This window comes from Mesoplodon mirus (assembly GCF_964341445.2).
Source record: "Mesoplodon mirus genome assembly, chromosome: X".
NCBI classification, from domain to species: Eukaryota; Metazoa; Chordata; class Mammalia; order Artiodactyla; family Ziphiidae; genus Mesoplodon; species Mesoplodon mirus.
Genome location: NC_138981.1, coordinates 3,873,299 through 3,889,965, shown reverse-complemented (window position 1 = coordinate 3,889,965; position 16,667 = coordinate 3,873,299). Strand labels below are relative to the sequence as shown.

At 44.9% G+C, this 16,667-nt stretch overlaps 1 protein-coding gene across 2 annotated transcripts in view; it reads left to right on the top strand.

Annotated features, from left to right (window-relative positions):
- NLGN4X (neuroligin 4 X-linked) overlaps positions 1 to 16,667 on the top strand; it is a 458,026-nt gene that overhangs the window by 115,211 nt on the left and 326,148 nt on the right. Inside the window, exon 4 of one of the 2 annotated variants that reach the window (XM_082609694.1) lies at positions 1,501 to 1,703. The gene's annotated coding sequence lies outside the window, so the exon portion shown is untranslated. Of the gene's footprint in view, positions 1 to 1,500; positions 1,704 to 3,805; positions 4,057 to 16,667 lie in introns of those variants that run through there. The other variant, XM_082609695.1, reaches the window with a different exon arrangement.

Sequence of the window (16,667 nt, the reverse complement as noted above, 5' to 3'; positions counted from 1 at the left end):
ACAGCAGGTTGGATGCCTGAGTTTGCTGCCTAAATGCAGAAGCAATTGTGACGATGTCCTATGGATGGAAGACATTATGTTTTTCCTTCAGTAAGTAAGTCCACAGTCCTGTGAAATAAGGTTAAGAAAAACAGACATTTATTTGGAGCTCCTTGCATGCCTAGTCCTGTATCACATATCACATCACAAGGATATCACAAGGTGATTACTTTTGTCTTCTCCACGTTACAGAGGCAGAAACCCAGACGAAGTATTTAAACACACAGCGAAGGTCATATGCCACTTGAGCCCAAGCAGTCTAGTTTGAGAATCTGTGTTCAGACTGCCACAGCACTCTATAGCCTTCCCTGATTTATCAGAGGGGAGCTTCAGACATCACGCGACTGACAGCCAGCTGCCTCTAACCCAGTGATAAATACCAGGTCCTATTACCAAATTCTGAGTTGGCTGGAAAAGATGAAATCCTGGATCCCAAAAGTGAAGAGGGGTATTTCAATAGAACTGGCAGATGCTAGAAACTTCTTCAGTAGTTCATTCATCAAAACCACTACTGTATAAGAAACAAACGGGCTTCCCCGGTGGTGCAGTGGTTAAGAATCTGCCTGCCAGTTCAGGGGACAGGGGTTCGAGCCCTGGTCCGGGAAGATCCCACATGCCGCGGAGCAACTAAGCCCGTGTGCCACAACTACTGAGCCTGCGCTCTAGAGCCCACGAGCCACAACTACTGAAGCCTATGCACCTAGAGCCTGTGCTCGGCAACAAGAGAAGCCACCACATTGAGAAGCCCGCACACGGCAACGAAGTCCCAACGCAGCCAAAAAAACCAAACAAACAAACAAAAAAACGCCAAAAGGTATTAACCCATCGCCTGGGCATAAAAGAGGTTGTGTCCTTTACAGGTCTTCATTCTAATTTTGCTAATCTATCTATCTATCTATCTATCATTGTTTCCCAGTACAAGCCGAATACCACCCAGAAACAGTAACACATTTGTCAGCCTGACCCCCGGGGAAGAGCTTGTACTGCTGTCACTCACCCTTGGATAGCATAGCCTTAAAGGGTTAAAAGTGTTTGCAAATACGGCAGCGTGTGTGGTGTCCCTGAAGGGTATCTGGAGAGCGCAGGGAAGATTTCCCGTGCGCTCTGGCCCAGTGGCCCAGTGAGAAGCCCGCTCACCTGTTCCACCACCCCGGCGGCACCGGAATCTCTCTGTTCCAGCTGGTTTGCACTGGGATTAGCTGCTCTTTGCATGCGCTTGTAGCCCTGGATGTGGTTTCTGTAGCGATGGGGCCGACCGCGGGGATCTATTGGCTGCTGGCTTTGTAAATTTCATTCAGTTTGGTCCAATAGCAGAGGGGGAGCTGGGAGCCATCAGGACCTCTCGCTTCAATCTCTCTCTTTCTTGCAGACGGGTCTCTGTCTCTACATACAGAGCTCTTATTCAGACGTAACGCGGCTCTTCCTTCTCCGACTGTGTTCCCGTTTCTTCTCCCCCGTCAGACGACGACAGAAACAACGAATTTCCTGCAAGCGGCAGTGTCGGTGGTCCTCGCGTTTCTTCGGGGGAGCAAATCCAGTTGGGATTCGAGAAAGCCAAGGCGCTTGGACTTAGTACATCCTCCTGAATCATAGCCTCGGTCCCTGGAAATATCTGGATGCATAAAAAGAACACTTACAGCCGATGCAGCTTTTCCACGGCTAAGGTAGGTGCCGTTTTAAGATGTGTCTGGGTTGTTTTTTTTTTTAAAGCCTATTTAACGTTTTGACTGATGTGTGCTTCCCAGCAAAAGATGATAAGCCCGACTGCTAACGTTTGCGCTCCACTTCATCCGACATTAAAAAATTTTTTTTTTTAATTTTGAAAATTAGGATAGGAGTTTTTCTTCCATCGGTCGCTCCGTTTCTTAGGTGTGGGTGGGAGTGTGTACATATATGTACGGCGTGTCCTGTGCAAGCTTCGTGCACATCTCTACAGAAACAGTACATTTTTTTTTTCTCATGACTTAAAAAAATTGGGACCACCGTGGTCTGGAAGCGTTTTGCTGCAATCAGCTATTTGAACGGCTCTGGGGCCGTGTGTGATGTGTTTACAAAATAGCGCTGTGTTACATACAAATAAACAGAAGAGTGTGGCGGACACAGGAAGAAAAAAAAATACATCTGCAGTACAGGGAGAGAAAGAGCAAAGTGCCAGATCTCTGCAAAGCAGGACTGGTGGGGAAGCCAGGAGCACTTCTGGAAACTGTGAGCCATCACGGGCTTTTTTCTCCTCCTCCTTCTTTAAGGAAACTGTCAGCTACCACCTCCCCGGGTGCATTTTTTTGGGTTAACCAGAGAGAAAAAAGGAAAACAGGCTTGGCTGGGTTTGCATTAAGCGATTTTTTTCCCCCTCCTTCCTCTGCTGGCCTTGAATAAGATGACGGCTTGTGTGATGCACGAAATAACGCACGTGATTGATTAGGACCTGGTTGGGCTTTGCTGGGGAGCGACCCGGGCGCGCTGGAGACCCCGGGTGAAGACGAAATAGCTTAGCGCCGTTTCTGCAAAGCTGGGGAGCGGGCCACCTGCCCTCCCACGGCCATCCGCCCTTCAGCCGTGCGTGTGGGCTGTGGGAAGGCAAGCGGCGGGACATGGAGGGCGCGAGGAGGAGTGAGGGCGGTTGGTGGCGTTGCTGCTTCGGGAGCCTTTGGGTCTGGCCTGCACGTCTGCGCGGGGCTCGCAGCTGCCGCCCGAGCGCCGTCCCCGAGCTGCCCGCTTCTCCCCGAGGACCACAAAAGTTGGCAGCTGCGGGGACCGGCGCTGGGCGCCCTAGCCGGGGTCTCCGGGGATGCGGACCCCCGTCGGTGCCCACGGAGAACCCTCGTTCCGGGAGCAGAGCCCGCGGGGCGCACGGCGGGCCGGTCCTCTCGCCGGAGGCGGGGGGCGGAGGTTCGGGGACTTGGTTCGGAGGTGCGGACCACCCGCAGAGCCTTGGGCCACGTAACAGACAACCCTCCCCCCTCCCTCGCTCCATCCCCCCCCTTCGTATCCCAAAGCTCGCAGCCGTCCCGCGCTTCGGATCCCGCCCGCCTCCTACGCTTTCCCAGCCGATTGCATCCCGACCCCCGCCGCCGCCCCCTGCCCTTTCCCGCGCGGCTCGGCCTGACCCCCGTCCCGCTCCAGCGGGCCGAACAGGCGTGCCGCTCGGCCGCAGACGGTGCGGGGGTCGCGGGCCGGCGGCGGCCGGAGGAGAGGCCGAGGTCCTGGCTGCACCCCGACCCCAGCCCACGAGTGTTCCCTCCCTTCCGCTCCGGCTCTCCTGGAAGCCCGCCGCCTCTTCAGGGCGCGCGGGCACCCTTGAGTCTCCCAGACGCCCCCTCTTTCCCCGCCCGTCCCCGACCGCACCCTTCCCCTCCCCTCACCTCCCCCGGCTTCTTCGCCCCTCCGAGAACCTGTAGGTTCGATTTCTCAGCCCGGCCCCCCCGGGCGGTGCGCCCCCGGATCCGGGCCCGGGGCCCCGCGCATCCCTGGGCCCGGCGCACCATTCCGGCGCCTGCCCGCCGCCAGACACAGCCTCCTTTCTCCCCGAAGCGGCGGGGGCGGGGGCCGGGGGTCCCCCCGCGCACCCTCGGGGCCTGGCCGGGGCCGCCCTAGGAACGGAAGTCCCCCTCGGAGGGCGAGGGGCGCCCGGAGGACGTCTTCTGCCTCCCTCCCGCCCCTCGCCCTTTTCTGCTTTGTTTTTTTGTGGGCTTTTTTTTTTTTTGGCTGCGGGTTTTCCTCTGGTGTGACTCCCTTCTCTGAACCGACCAGCAGGTGTGGGCCTCTTTTCATCTATTTTTGGAGCCACGAGGCCGCTCTCTCGGGCCGGCGGGAGGGGGGCGGGGCGCAGGAGGCCGCGTCGGGGGCCGGGGAAGGCGGCTCGCGCCCGCTCTGGGAGCGCGCGTCGGGAGTGAAGCCGAGAGCGCGCGCGCGCCTGCCGTGAGCCGGGCCCGCGCCGCGGCTCGCCCTCCGTCATGTGGACCCAACTTGGGAGATTTGGGGTGAGGTGTGTCCGGCGGCGGGTATCGAACTCAGCAGGTACTGTTCTTGCGAGCAGAATCCACAAGGTGGTAGTGTGGATTCTTCCCTTGATTTCCTTTTTTTTTTTTTTCCTACTGGGTCAGTTTCGGGGGAACGGCTTTCTGTGCTCCTAGCCTAGGCTGTCTGAAGGGGTCCCCTGGCTGACCCGGCCTCCACATCCTGAGCGCGCTGCGTTTAACTGTTTTGTGATGCGAGGTGGTACGAGCTAGCTCCTTTTCGGAGTCAGCCTTTACCACGATTGGAGGGACGGGACGCAGAGGAAAAAAGAACGAAAAAAGAAAAGAAAGTTTGGGGAGACTTAGTTATATCCGGAGGGAGCAGAATTTCCAGTTTGTGTAGGGTTCTGCAGGCAACGTAGGAGTGCGTGCATAAGGCATCGTCGGTAGGTATATACTTCAGCTAGAAATTAACCGGGGCTTCAAGACCTGACTTTCCATCAGAACAAAGCAACCTCAGCTGCTAAGAGAACGGCGTGGTTTGAATGGCGATGCTTAGCTTTTTCCTAGAGAATGAGAGAGCCCGGAGAAGGGGTCCGGTGGCACAGAAATCTGCATCTTTCTGGGGGCAGATAGAGGGGCTGGGGAATTTTTCATGCCTTTAGTTGCCTTTAGTGGGCTTTGGAAAGAGGTTAACAGCCGGCCTTGAAAACCTCAGGGTAGATTTCCCTGTGTAGATGCAGCAGAAGGGTGTGTGTGTGTGTCTCTCTCTCTCTCTCTCTCTCTCTGTGTGTGTGTGTGTGTGTGTGTGTGTGTGTGTGTAGGGGGCGGTGAGTGTTTTGGCACATGGCTGCATTCATCCCTTATTTCCAGATTTAAAAAATGTGGATTTAAAAAATGCATCCCTAAAGTAAGAACATAAGAATCTCACGGAGACCTCTGCAAATATTTATTTTTTTTCTAGATTAAAACTTAAATATTCTGTCACCCAAAGAAATGTACTTGGAGATCTATCTATCTATCTATATATCTATATTTATCTCTCTCTATATATAGATATATATATGGCAATTTTAAAGAATATTTTCCTTGACATGTAAGAAAATCATGATGGCCAATAAGTAGCAAGTAGAAAATTACTTCATCAGTTTTAAATTACTGGATTAAAATGACAGGTTTAATTTTTTGGAAACCGGAATGATTTCGAGCAGGGAGTTAATGATAATTGCATTTTCATACTAATGGCTGTGCTTTGATGCCGTTTTCAAGGTGTTTTGACACGTTTTTCTTTGGTGGAAGAATTGTTGCTTTCCTTTGTATTTTTTTTCCCCTAAATAAAAAGAGTGCTGAATGTACATTTGGCCCTAAACCCAGCCAATTTATACCCAAATCTCAAAATAGATATAAGATACTTGATAAGTGATGATTTGCTACATAAGGTAGATAAAGCAGGTATTTCCATGTTCTGAAATTTACAAGTGAATAGATGTGGGCAATATAAAAGTTCTCTTTTTGGGGCCTGGAATGTAGACCCGCAGTAAGTATGTGGGGTTTTTCTTTATTTCTGAACTTGGCCTTTTCATGTTTTTTCCTTTGTAGTAATTTGTGGAAAGCTTCTTGGTCTCTGTACAAAGATGAGAGTGTTTCCTCTCTATACACATTACAGTGCTTTCAGAATGTGCAAGCATCCCTTTAAGAGCTCTTTAGAATATTGGGCTTTGATGCCTGGACCACAACACAAAAACCCAGGGAGGGTTCTCACAAAAGTAAGTATTCAAGTGCACAGAGTCTGGCGTGGCTTTACTGTTCTTCCGTTTTAATTGGTACTCCAGATTCTAAACCTTTATCGCACAGCTACGTATTGTCAACAGTACAACCTGTTGACAGAATTTATGTGATTCCAGTGAAGCCACCGTATGAAAATATTTCAGGTCCTTTAATGCCCTCACTCTGATGACAGGCTTCTCTGGTTAAGATATACTTAAATTCCAAACCCGATGAGAGCTGATTTTTGTATGTGGAAGTCAAGGGCAAGGAACAGATTTTTAATATATCAACCACAGCTGTATACTTTCTATAATGCTTTTGATGCTTAGCAGTCTACATTTATTCCCAAATGAGAAAAATACGCGCAAGGTTTAGTTTAAGTCAGTTGCCCAATTAAAAAAAAAAAATCCTGGATACTGTATCTTTTCAGAAGAGACACTTCATTTTCCGCTTAATTATGTTAAAAAAGTCGAAGACAGACTAGGCCTTGGATGTAGCGACAGCTGCTTTCTTAAACTTGTCAGCTACCAGTTTCAAATCAGATATTCTGCTTTGGGCCGGATAAGGGGAGGCAGTGAAAACCTCAAAATTGAGCCCACGTGGTTCTAGGCAATTAGGTCATCTGTTGTGGGCTGCAAGCCATTCATGGGCCATTCACGCCATGAATATTTTCCAGTTTTGTCATTTTTCTCTAAACAACCTACATTTGGCCTTTCAAAGCCTCTTCTGTTCTGTGCTCCGTGAGTGGCGGGATGGGAAACCCTTCCTCCTTTACTTAGGGGCAGGCAGAATAGGACAAATGAATAAGGGAGAAAAAAACAGTGGGACCGCCTAGAAGTTTGAGGTTGGCCATTTATAGGCTTTGAACAAATACCTCTGAGAAGGATTTATGTCTGCAGTGGGTATACGACAACAAAAAGGAAATAAAGGGCTCATAAAATGAGCACATGAGTGGAGAATAGCCAGGCCACTTAGGGCTCTGATTTCAGCCTTCAGACCTTCACTGTTGAGATCACCTGCCCCAGGTATGTGTGGAACCCCTGAGCACCACGTGCCTGTGGAAATTGGCCAGTTTCCAGAATGAGCATCTTCTCTGCACCAGCCCCCGCCCCCCCCTGCACTGCCCAGAAGGCGTGCCTGACCGAACAGGAACCAAACCCCAACAAGCGTGAAATGTCTAGTAAGGTGAGGTTTTATTGAATTGATTCCAGAGGAGAAAAGAGTAATCGTATTAGGGAAGAAGTGAGGAAGAATAAACCCTACAGGGCCTCCCTGGAGGCAGATCTTTATTTCAGGATGGTATTAATGAAATGGCGTGTGCTTTCACAGCTCTTTGGAAATGAAGGGAAAGAACCTAGAGTTTTGTTTGGTGGTTTTATTTATGAATAGTGATTTACCACGGTAACAGAGTGCTCTTTTTTGGCTGGCAACTGGACCTTCTTGGTTTGATGTGTTGCTATCGGCGATCATTTTGGTTTCCAGAGGCTAATCCCTGATTGGATGATGAAGTCATCCTTCCATCTCGAAGTCATCATCCCAAGGGTATGTTTTTTTATTTTATTGCTTTGAGGTAAAAACATGTGACACGAGAATCCACTATACTGTACACTAAAACACATGTTTAAGTGTACAGTATAGTCCTGTGGACTGTAGGTCCAATATCGTACAGAAGATCTAGAAGATACTCATCTTGCTTTATCTAAACTTTATGACCTTTGATTCGTAACTCGCCACTTCCCCCTGACCACCCCCATTCTACTCTTTCGTTCTGTGAAATTGACTCTTAGGTTTCTGCAGGCATCCACCCTCATCCCAACTCACCTCTCATTTTTTTTTTTTAAATTGGAGTATAGTTGTTGTGTTTCAGGCATACAGCAAAGTGATTCAGTTATACATATATATGTGTATAGTCTTTTTTTCAGGTTCTCTTCCCGTATAGGCTATTACAAAACATTGAGTGTAGTTCCCTGTGCTCTACAGGAGGTTCTCATTGTTTATCTATTTTATATATATATATATAGTGGTGTGTATCTAATCCCAAACTCCTAATTTATCCCTCCACCACTTTCCCCTTTGGTAACCATTTTTGCTTTTGTTTGGCTGGTTGGAACTTTGTTTCCGGGGGGGCGGTGTTGGCGGAAGAAGTCATATTTTGCCAAGTGCACTTCTTTGAAATGGGGAATTTCACCTCCGATTTTTCTACGTGAAAAAGAAAGTTGGTTAAGCTTTTGGATCCTTTAAAAAAAAAAAAAAGAATCAAACTGAAAGAAACTGTGACGGGCAGTGATGAGAGGTGTATTACCCGTGAGTCGCTGTTTATTTTTGCGAAGCATGGAAAAGATCTCTTTGGTTGTGTTCTTACAGCGGTGATGGGATTTGCACATGGTGTCATGTTCCGGGTTTCATCCATCAGCATCACCAGTGTTTGGTTTAGACCCGTGGCAGGGACGTGGATTATGTGACCTTGACGGTCCGCCAGCTTTGGCTACTTAGCCTGCAGCGTCAAACTGTGGTCTCAGAAACAACCAGTGGGGATGGGGGTGTGCGGGGCACTGGGGAGGTGTGTGTGTGGAGACCACAAGCCACTGAGGTGGCGTGCCTAGAGTGTTTTCAGTTTTTTCCTACTCGAGTACCCTTTGGGCCAGGTGGTGGGCAGCCGTGAACTCATTTTTAAAAAATTTAAGTTGATTTACATAATTCTATTAGTTTCAGGTGGACAGCATAGTGATTCCATATTTTTACAGATTATACTCCATTAAAAGGTATTTCGAAAAAATGACTGTAGTTCCCTGTGCTGTACAATGTATACTTGTGGCTTACCTGTCTTATACATAGTAGTTTGTACCTCTTTTTAATTGAAGGGTAGTTGATTTACAATGTTGTGTTAGTTTTAGGTATACAGCAAAGTGTATTCTGTTTGTCTTCTATGTCTGTGAGCCTATTTCTGTTTTGTAAATAAGTTCATCTGTGTCGTATTTTAGATTCCACATATAAGTGATATCATATGATATTTGTCTTTCTCTGTCTGACTTACTTCACTTAGTATGATCATCTCTAGGTCCATCAGTGTTGCTGCAAAGGCGTTATTTTGTTCTTTTTTATGGCTGAGTAATGGTCCACTGTATATATGTGTCACATCTCCTTTATCCATTCATCTGTCGATGCACATTTAGGTTGCTTCCATGTCTTGGCTATTGTAAATAGAGCTGCTGTGAAAATTGGGGTGCATGTATCTTTTTGAATTAGAGTTTTTGTCTTTTCTGGATATATGCCCAGGAGTGCGATTGCAGGCTCACATAGTAACTCTATTTTTAGTTTCCTGAGGGGCCTCCACACTGTTCTCCATTGTAGCTGCACCAATTTACATTCCCACCAAAGGCGTAGGAGGGTAGTTTGTACCTCTTAATCCCCTATCCCTATCTTGCCCCTCCCCCTTCTCCTTCTGCACTGGTTACTCCTTCGTTCTCTCTGTATCTGTGAGTCTGAGGAAACACATTTTTTCAAGCAAATAAAGTATGTCACTGTTAACTGCTTTTCTCACTCGAGTGCATACTCCCTCATGGCCTAAAGGCATGTAGTAAGAAGGGAAGTGTGTCTGTGTGTGTCTGTGTATATTTATACACATAGGTATGCCCATATGCACCAGCGTAACCAAGAGCAATTTCTTGCATCAAATGTTTTTTCTCAGCCACAGCAACACATTAGATCAAAACAAAAAAAACAAAGTACCAAAATGAAAAATGGGATTTTTGTCTTGGTCATTTTCCATTTCTTCTCTCCATCATTCACCAAACGTAAGTGATATTAGAAAATTCATGATGTAAGTTACCTGAGATGGACCTGAAAAGACTCCTCATTGGAGGGGGAAGACATTAGTTTACAGGGTTGTGTTCGTTTCATGTGTGCAGCACAATGATTCAGTTATACATATGTATACATATTCTTTTTCATGTTCTTTTCCATGATGGTTTATGACAGGACACTGAGACCTAAATAATTTGAGAGTGTATGTTGAGGGGCAAGCAGCTGCTTTCTCTAACTTTCCTTGAAGCTTTCTCTTCTGATTGAGTAAGAGTTTCTTACAAGGTATCATTGTCCAGGTCCAGGGTGAAATAATCTGTGTGGTTGGAGTGATAACACGCTGCCCTTTTATGTCCATCCATATTCCTCCAGGTTACATACTGGGATGGAGAAATTGACAATTTTTGCAAGGATCACACTGGACACTCTTTTTTAAAAAGGCGAAACTAAATAGCCCTTTTATCTGCCTGGTAGGCGATGCAAGCCTTTGTGTCTCTCGGTACGTAAGGGCTCTGTGGAGAGGCTGTCGCCATCGAAAGCTCCTGGCGCAGTCGAAGAAGCATCGTATCAGCACAGCAGACAAGCCCAGAGTTCACTTGCCATGAACACCGAGAAGCTGGAAGTCCCCAAAGTTGAGAAGCTCATAATAGTCTCTTTGTGGTTTGGGGTCCCTGCCTTCCCGCACTCCCTTTGCATCCCAGTTTCACATGGAGCACTCATCCACGGTGCACCTACCGAGAAGCACGGGCACACCCCAGCTCACAGGAAAGCCACGGCAGCCATGAATTAATGCCAGAGGATTTCCTGTCCTGGGTTGTCACTTTGCCAGTGGGCTCAGGTTCTTTGGAAATAGGATTGCACGTGGACTGCAAACAGACGTAGGCGCCTGACATGTCAGTAGGCTGGCGTGCGGACCCAAGTGGTCTCAGGACAGTTAGAGCCACAACATCACAAAGCTATTTCTTGCACAGGGTCGTTTTATTGGCAGATCATATCTAGAAAGACTTCATCCTCTAAACTAGCTAAATTTTATTTAAATATGTATGTATATAATTATTGCTATGTTGTATTTATATATTTATATAATTATGTGTATACACTGTGCATTTAAGTTGAAGTTTAGTTGATTTACAATGTTGTGTTAGTTTCAAGTGTACAGCAAACTGATTCATATATATATATATATATATATATACACACACACTTTTTCAGATTCTTTTCCCTTATAAGTTATTACAAAATATTGAGTGTAGTTCCCTGTGCTATACAGTAGGTAGGTCCTTGTTAGTTATCTATATATAATATACACTATGCATTTATATATTTGTATTTGCATACAATTTATATAATTGATGAAAGACTCATCAAAACATGGTTTGTTTTACTTTATTATTTTTTATAAAAAATATTTATCTATCTATTTATTTATTTATTTGGCTGGGCTGGGTCTTAGTTGCCGTGTGCAGGATCTTCGTTCTGGCATTCTGGCATGATCTTTGTCACATGCGGGATCTCTTTTTTTTTTTTTTTTTTTTTTTTAGTTGTGGCATGCAGGATCTAGTTCCAGGGATGGAACCCGGGCCCCCTGCATTGGGAGTGCCTAGTCGTAACCACTGTGCCACCAGGGAAGTCCCAAGACATGCTTTATCTTAAAATTCATTGGAGAGCCTTTATATAGATAATGAAAAGAATTCATTTAGCCATGTAATGTATTATGTAAATATAATTGTGTATTACATAATGTATATACATATTTAACTTATATAAGAAATCTATCTATATATATATAAAATTAGGGGCTTCCCTGGTGGCGCAGTGGTTGAGAGTCTGCCTGCCAATGCAGGGGACACGGGTTCGTGCCCCGGTCTGGGAAGATCCCACATGCCGCAGAGTAGCTGGGCCAGTGAGCCGTGGCCGCTGAGGCTGTGCGTCTGGAGCCTGTGCTCCGCAACAGGAGAGGCCACAACAGTGAGAGGCCCGCGTACTGGAAAAAAAAAAAAAAATTAATACAAGTAGAGCCTACATATATAGATGGATGAATAGATAGTTTGATGTGCATTTTCCAGAAGAAACTGTGTCACATCTGGTAAGACCATTTCCAGGCTGCTCCCCAGAATCTACATTTAATGGTCCACAGAAACTACCTCTTTGCCTTCAAGTGACGTTGAGGAGTTATTAATGTTCCTATGGTAACAAGCATATTTGAGCCCTCACTGAAACATAATTAGTTGATACTTAGTAAGCAACCTCATGTCAGTGGAAGCATATGTATCAAGTCAAGCCCTGTATCCTTCCTGCCTGAATGGATGGGCATCTGCTGCCCCTAGAACACAAGACCCTAGAATCTATCTCAGCAGGACAGAAGCCACAGCAAATCAGTGCTGCCCGCCACAGGCACGGGTTAGTGGTGGTGGCCGCCATGGCTCTCCATCTGAGCATGTGTGTGCTAGATTCTGTGGGCTAGATCCTGTTGGCTAGGTGTCTTGTGGGGCCTTGCTCAAGATGGGAAATCAATATGGTAGGCTCGGGAATGGAGCTCCTTAGTCTTGGCAAGAAAGATATTCGGTGACTGAGGTATACGCATCTTTTTCTGGAAACTAGCTTCTGACTCCTATTCCTTCTTTCATTCATCACTTTTCTTGAGCATGTCCAAGTTGCAAGCTTGGAAGGAAATTTAGCCCTGGTAATGTTGAGATGATTTAGGCCTATACCGCCTCAAAAATCCTTGCCTGTGTGTGAATGTTCATAAATAAGTTGTTAAGATATTTAGTTCACGTGTGTATCACCCCTTCCCGTTTTCTGGTACGTATTACGGACTTTTCCTTCTTTAATCTCTCCCTCCCTCCCTCTCCCTTCCCCCCTCCCCCCTCACTTTCTTCTGTTTGCTGACTGATGAGAACTCAGAGGTCCTTAAAGCATTAAAGGACCAATGAAGGTAACTAGATAGAGGATAATTCTTTCCATCAGTCAGGAAAGAATAGCAAAATGAAATGGCAAAGAAGATTTTCCAGGACAACTTAATAGAATTCTTCACATGCCCTATTTGTTTAGCTGCTTTATATTTTTTAAAGTTGTCAAACCCTATATTTGTGAAACATTGATTTTCATTTTAAGTAAATTGTGTGAGTGAATACATATTTAAACAGATTACTTTGATTCAAGAAAGAATTGAGGGCCCATCAAGTATTGTTTTTTTTTAAACATAAGGTAGTGGATCTAGCCTCATTAATTAATGACTGTATCCTATGGTCGTTATAAAAATCAATAAGCAAGTTAGACATATCAGCATTTTTGTGATCATGAAAAATATCATGAATTCTGATGTACCGGAGTCTCAAAGATTGTAAAATCACAGATAATGTTCTCAAACTCCACCACCCCTCGTATAATCTATTTTTCAGCTAGTTAAGGTCTTTGTCAAGAGCTCCCAAATCAGGGATTGTCTGTTTTTAAAAATTTATTTTACTGAAGTATAGTTGATTTACAATGTTATGTTAATTTCTGCTGTACAGCAAAGCGATTCAGTTATACGTATATATTCAATCTTTTTCATATTCTTTTCCATTACAGTTTATCACAGGATATTGAGTATAGTTCCCTGTGCTATACAGTAAGACCTTGTTGCTTATCCATCTCATATATAATAGTTTGCCTCTGTTAATCCCAAACTCCCAGTCTTTCCCTCCCCCAGCCCCCCTCCCCTTTGGCAACCACAAGTCTGTTCTCTATGTCTGTGAGTCTGCTTCTGTTTTGTAAATAAGTTCATTTGTATTATTTTAGATTCCACAGAGTGATATTATATGATATTTGTCTTTCTCTTTCTGACTTATTTCACTTAGTTTGATAATCTCTAGGTCCATCCATGTTGCTGCAAATGGCATTAATTCATTCTTTTTTATAGCTGAGTAGTATTCCATTATGCATATATACCACATCTTCGTTAAGGGATTCTCCGTTAGAGAGGCTCCCAGATCAAATAATTGGGAGCCTCTCTAATACCTGTCATACCCGTGTCTTGACTTTTACACGGAAAACAAACACATTAAGGACTTGAAGAGCCTCACACTGATGGATTCAGGAGACATAGCGTAATTTGAGATTCTTTGGAACAAGTGTCACCCAAATTACCTAACTGGAATCACATAGCAGGCTTCTATGATATCTTATTGACACAGAGGTAAGGGGATCTAAGATTACTTGAAAGTGTTTAAATTGCCAAGGTAATCTGGAAAAATGAACTTGTTGGTTTTTTTTTTTTTTCGTTTCATTCACTTATTCAGCGTTGATTGAGGGCTGAGACATGGGGCAAATGAAGAAGACCAGGTTTTTTATCTTTCGTGTACTATCCATGTGACAAAGCCGCCCAGGAAAAATAGTGCGAGGGGGATGGGTGGGCACGACAAGACAGGAAACAGACTCAAACTTAACAACAAAGAAGTTTTCTATGAGAATCTCCCTTCTGGGGTGTGTGTCTGTGTGTCAGTGTGTTGTATTGTGTGTGTGTTGAATTTCTCATGTTCTATATCCAGTGTTAAGGAAAATAACTTAATTCAAATATTTTTTAAATAGTTGAAGGCGAGATCATTAGGGCCATATAGCTGAAATATTGAGAAGGTAGGGAATTTTATAATTTTCAGCTGGAGATGACATACCTTCAAATTTTTAGCTTCTTCAACAGCACAGGCTACTAGGGTTAATTAGCAAAGAGATGATTTGATAAAGGGTCAGAGGATTAACCAGGGGCTTTGGGGAAAAGAAGGCTACGTGTCCTAGTGGATGCCGGGGATGGCACCTGTATCCCAGCCCTTAGCTAGCAGGCTGGGTCTGTCTGCATTTACATCTTGTATCATTACCCGCGAGCCAAGCTTACGCTGGAATAGTTCAGATCACAGTACAGAAAATTATTTGGAACTGGTACCCCCGGAGAATCAGAGCCATGGAAAAGGAGAGGACATTTTGAAAACAAAAACCAAATACAGAACACAAGGCAAAAACCTTCCTTATGGATTGATCTTTGCCTCTTAGCACAGAGTTGAGGGTTAGCAGCTGTGATGTCACCCAGCAGGCCAGGCAGGAGAAAATACTTCTCCCTGAATACAAGGGTCAGGGAAAAGTAACGGTTACACAATGTTAAATAGTAGTTAAAATGAGAAGACATAGGAAGTTACCAGACACAGAAGCTATGATGGCAAAACAGAATGGGGGGGGAATCTGAGGGTGTTAAGAACATAAAACCAACCAACCTCAGTGAAAGGGTGATAGGTAGGTGAGTTGTAGATGCATCACAATAAAGCTGTTATAAAAATACGACAATGGAGGAGAGTCTTAATGCCTGTCCTGGGAAAAATCCCATCTCAGCACACATCTTCGGACAATTTTGGTTCATGGCAGAAATCATGGAAACAGCAGCAGATTATGGGGAGAAACGCATGCTTTACACATTGCTTCGCTTCAGATTTGTGTGGAGGTGTTTCATGATGATTCTGCTAAAACAATTTCACAGATAAAGTGATGTCCATGAATTTATGTGATGATTATATTGATTGAAAAGTCTCCCTTTGATGAATAACAAGAATCAGCTATTAAAATTTATCAAAATTAAAATAACTTCAGTAAGCATGTGTATTAATTTCACAGGTTTTGGGGTGTTTAATCTGATCACATCCAAATTGATAAGAAATTACTCAGTTCTATGAATATATGTGTGAAATACCAGGATACATGTTGGCCATTTGTAGAGCCAGCCAATTTCTTGTTCATTTAGATGTGACCGGATTAAATCAGTAGATGTATGTCTATATGTAATTTACACATATAAATTATATAAACACATACATATATATTGACATATGTATAAATATTAATAGCTTACTTTTTATCGCGGCACATGTAGTCCTGAAGATTTAAATAAAAAGACAACAGTTGCTCTGCATTGTGCAATACCATAACAGAATCAGCAGAAAAATCCAAACGCATTATTTGTATTGACAGAACTTGACTGTTAACATTTCTATTGCTAAATCATTCCAAGATGTCTATTTACCTTTTCTCTCTTTAAATGTCACTGAAGGAAGAGAAAAGTAAAAGGGGAAGAAATTTGAAAAATTATATTTAACTGTGAACTGTATCTCCCCTCCCCTACCCCCAGTATGCTGTTAATTTAGAGAAATCACAACCCAGTCTTTCTTTTTTTTTTTAACACTGGAATGTTAGTATCTATTTATTTAATAGGGTCTTATGAAGGTAAAATGAAAGAAGGGTATTGAAATTGCTTTGGAGATAAACCTCCTTTTGAAAATGCCCCAAATGGCGATTAACATTTTTATCAGGTTCAAGAATTAAAGAACACAGTGTTTGCATGCATTTGCCAGGATTGTTGTAACAAAATACCACAGATTGGCTTAGACAACAGAAATTTATAGTCTTCGGGTTTTGGAGGCCAGAAGTCTGAGGTCAAAGTGTCCACAGGGTTGGGTCCTACTGAGCCTGTGAGGGAGAATCTGTTCTGTGCTTCTTTCCTAGCTTCTGGTGGATGACTGGCATCTTTGGTGTTCCTTGCACAGCCCGGTCTTAAAACCCACGGCATCTAATGGGGCCTAAGGGCATCCCTGAAGCGTGGAGCTGGGCCCAGGGGAGTTTAGTCACACCTAGGTGGGCATCCCCGGATTTACTGGTGTTGAAACAACTATCTATTCCCAAGCGATGGTCCTTACTTCTTCCGGTTTCCCTCGAGGGTGGCCTTTCTTCAGAGGCAATTACCCACATGTTGCTACGGATGTCATGGCCAGGGTAGGGGAGCAGGTGACTCCCTCTGGGCCTCAGTGGTGCTGGGCTTCTCACCGGAGCTGGTCAGATGAAACACAGCTGTTTCCCCTCCTTCCTGTTCCTCTTCTGGTCTGATATCCTTCCAAGCCTACTCAGCAGGAAAAACAAATCCTCTCTTCAAATTAAAAACAGTATTCAAGGCCTTCCTTGGTGGCACAGTGGTTGAGAGTCCGCCTGCCGATGCAGGGGACGTGGGTTCGTGCCCCGGTCCAGGAAGATCCCACATGCCGCAGAGCGGCTGGTCCCATGAGCCGTGGCCGCTGAGCCTGCGCATCCGGA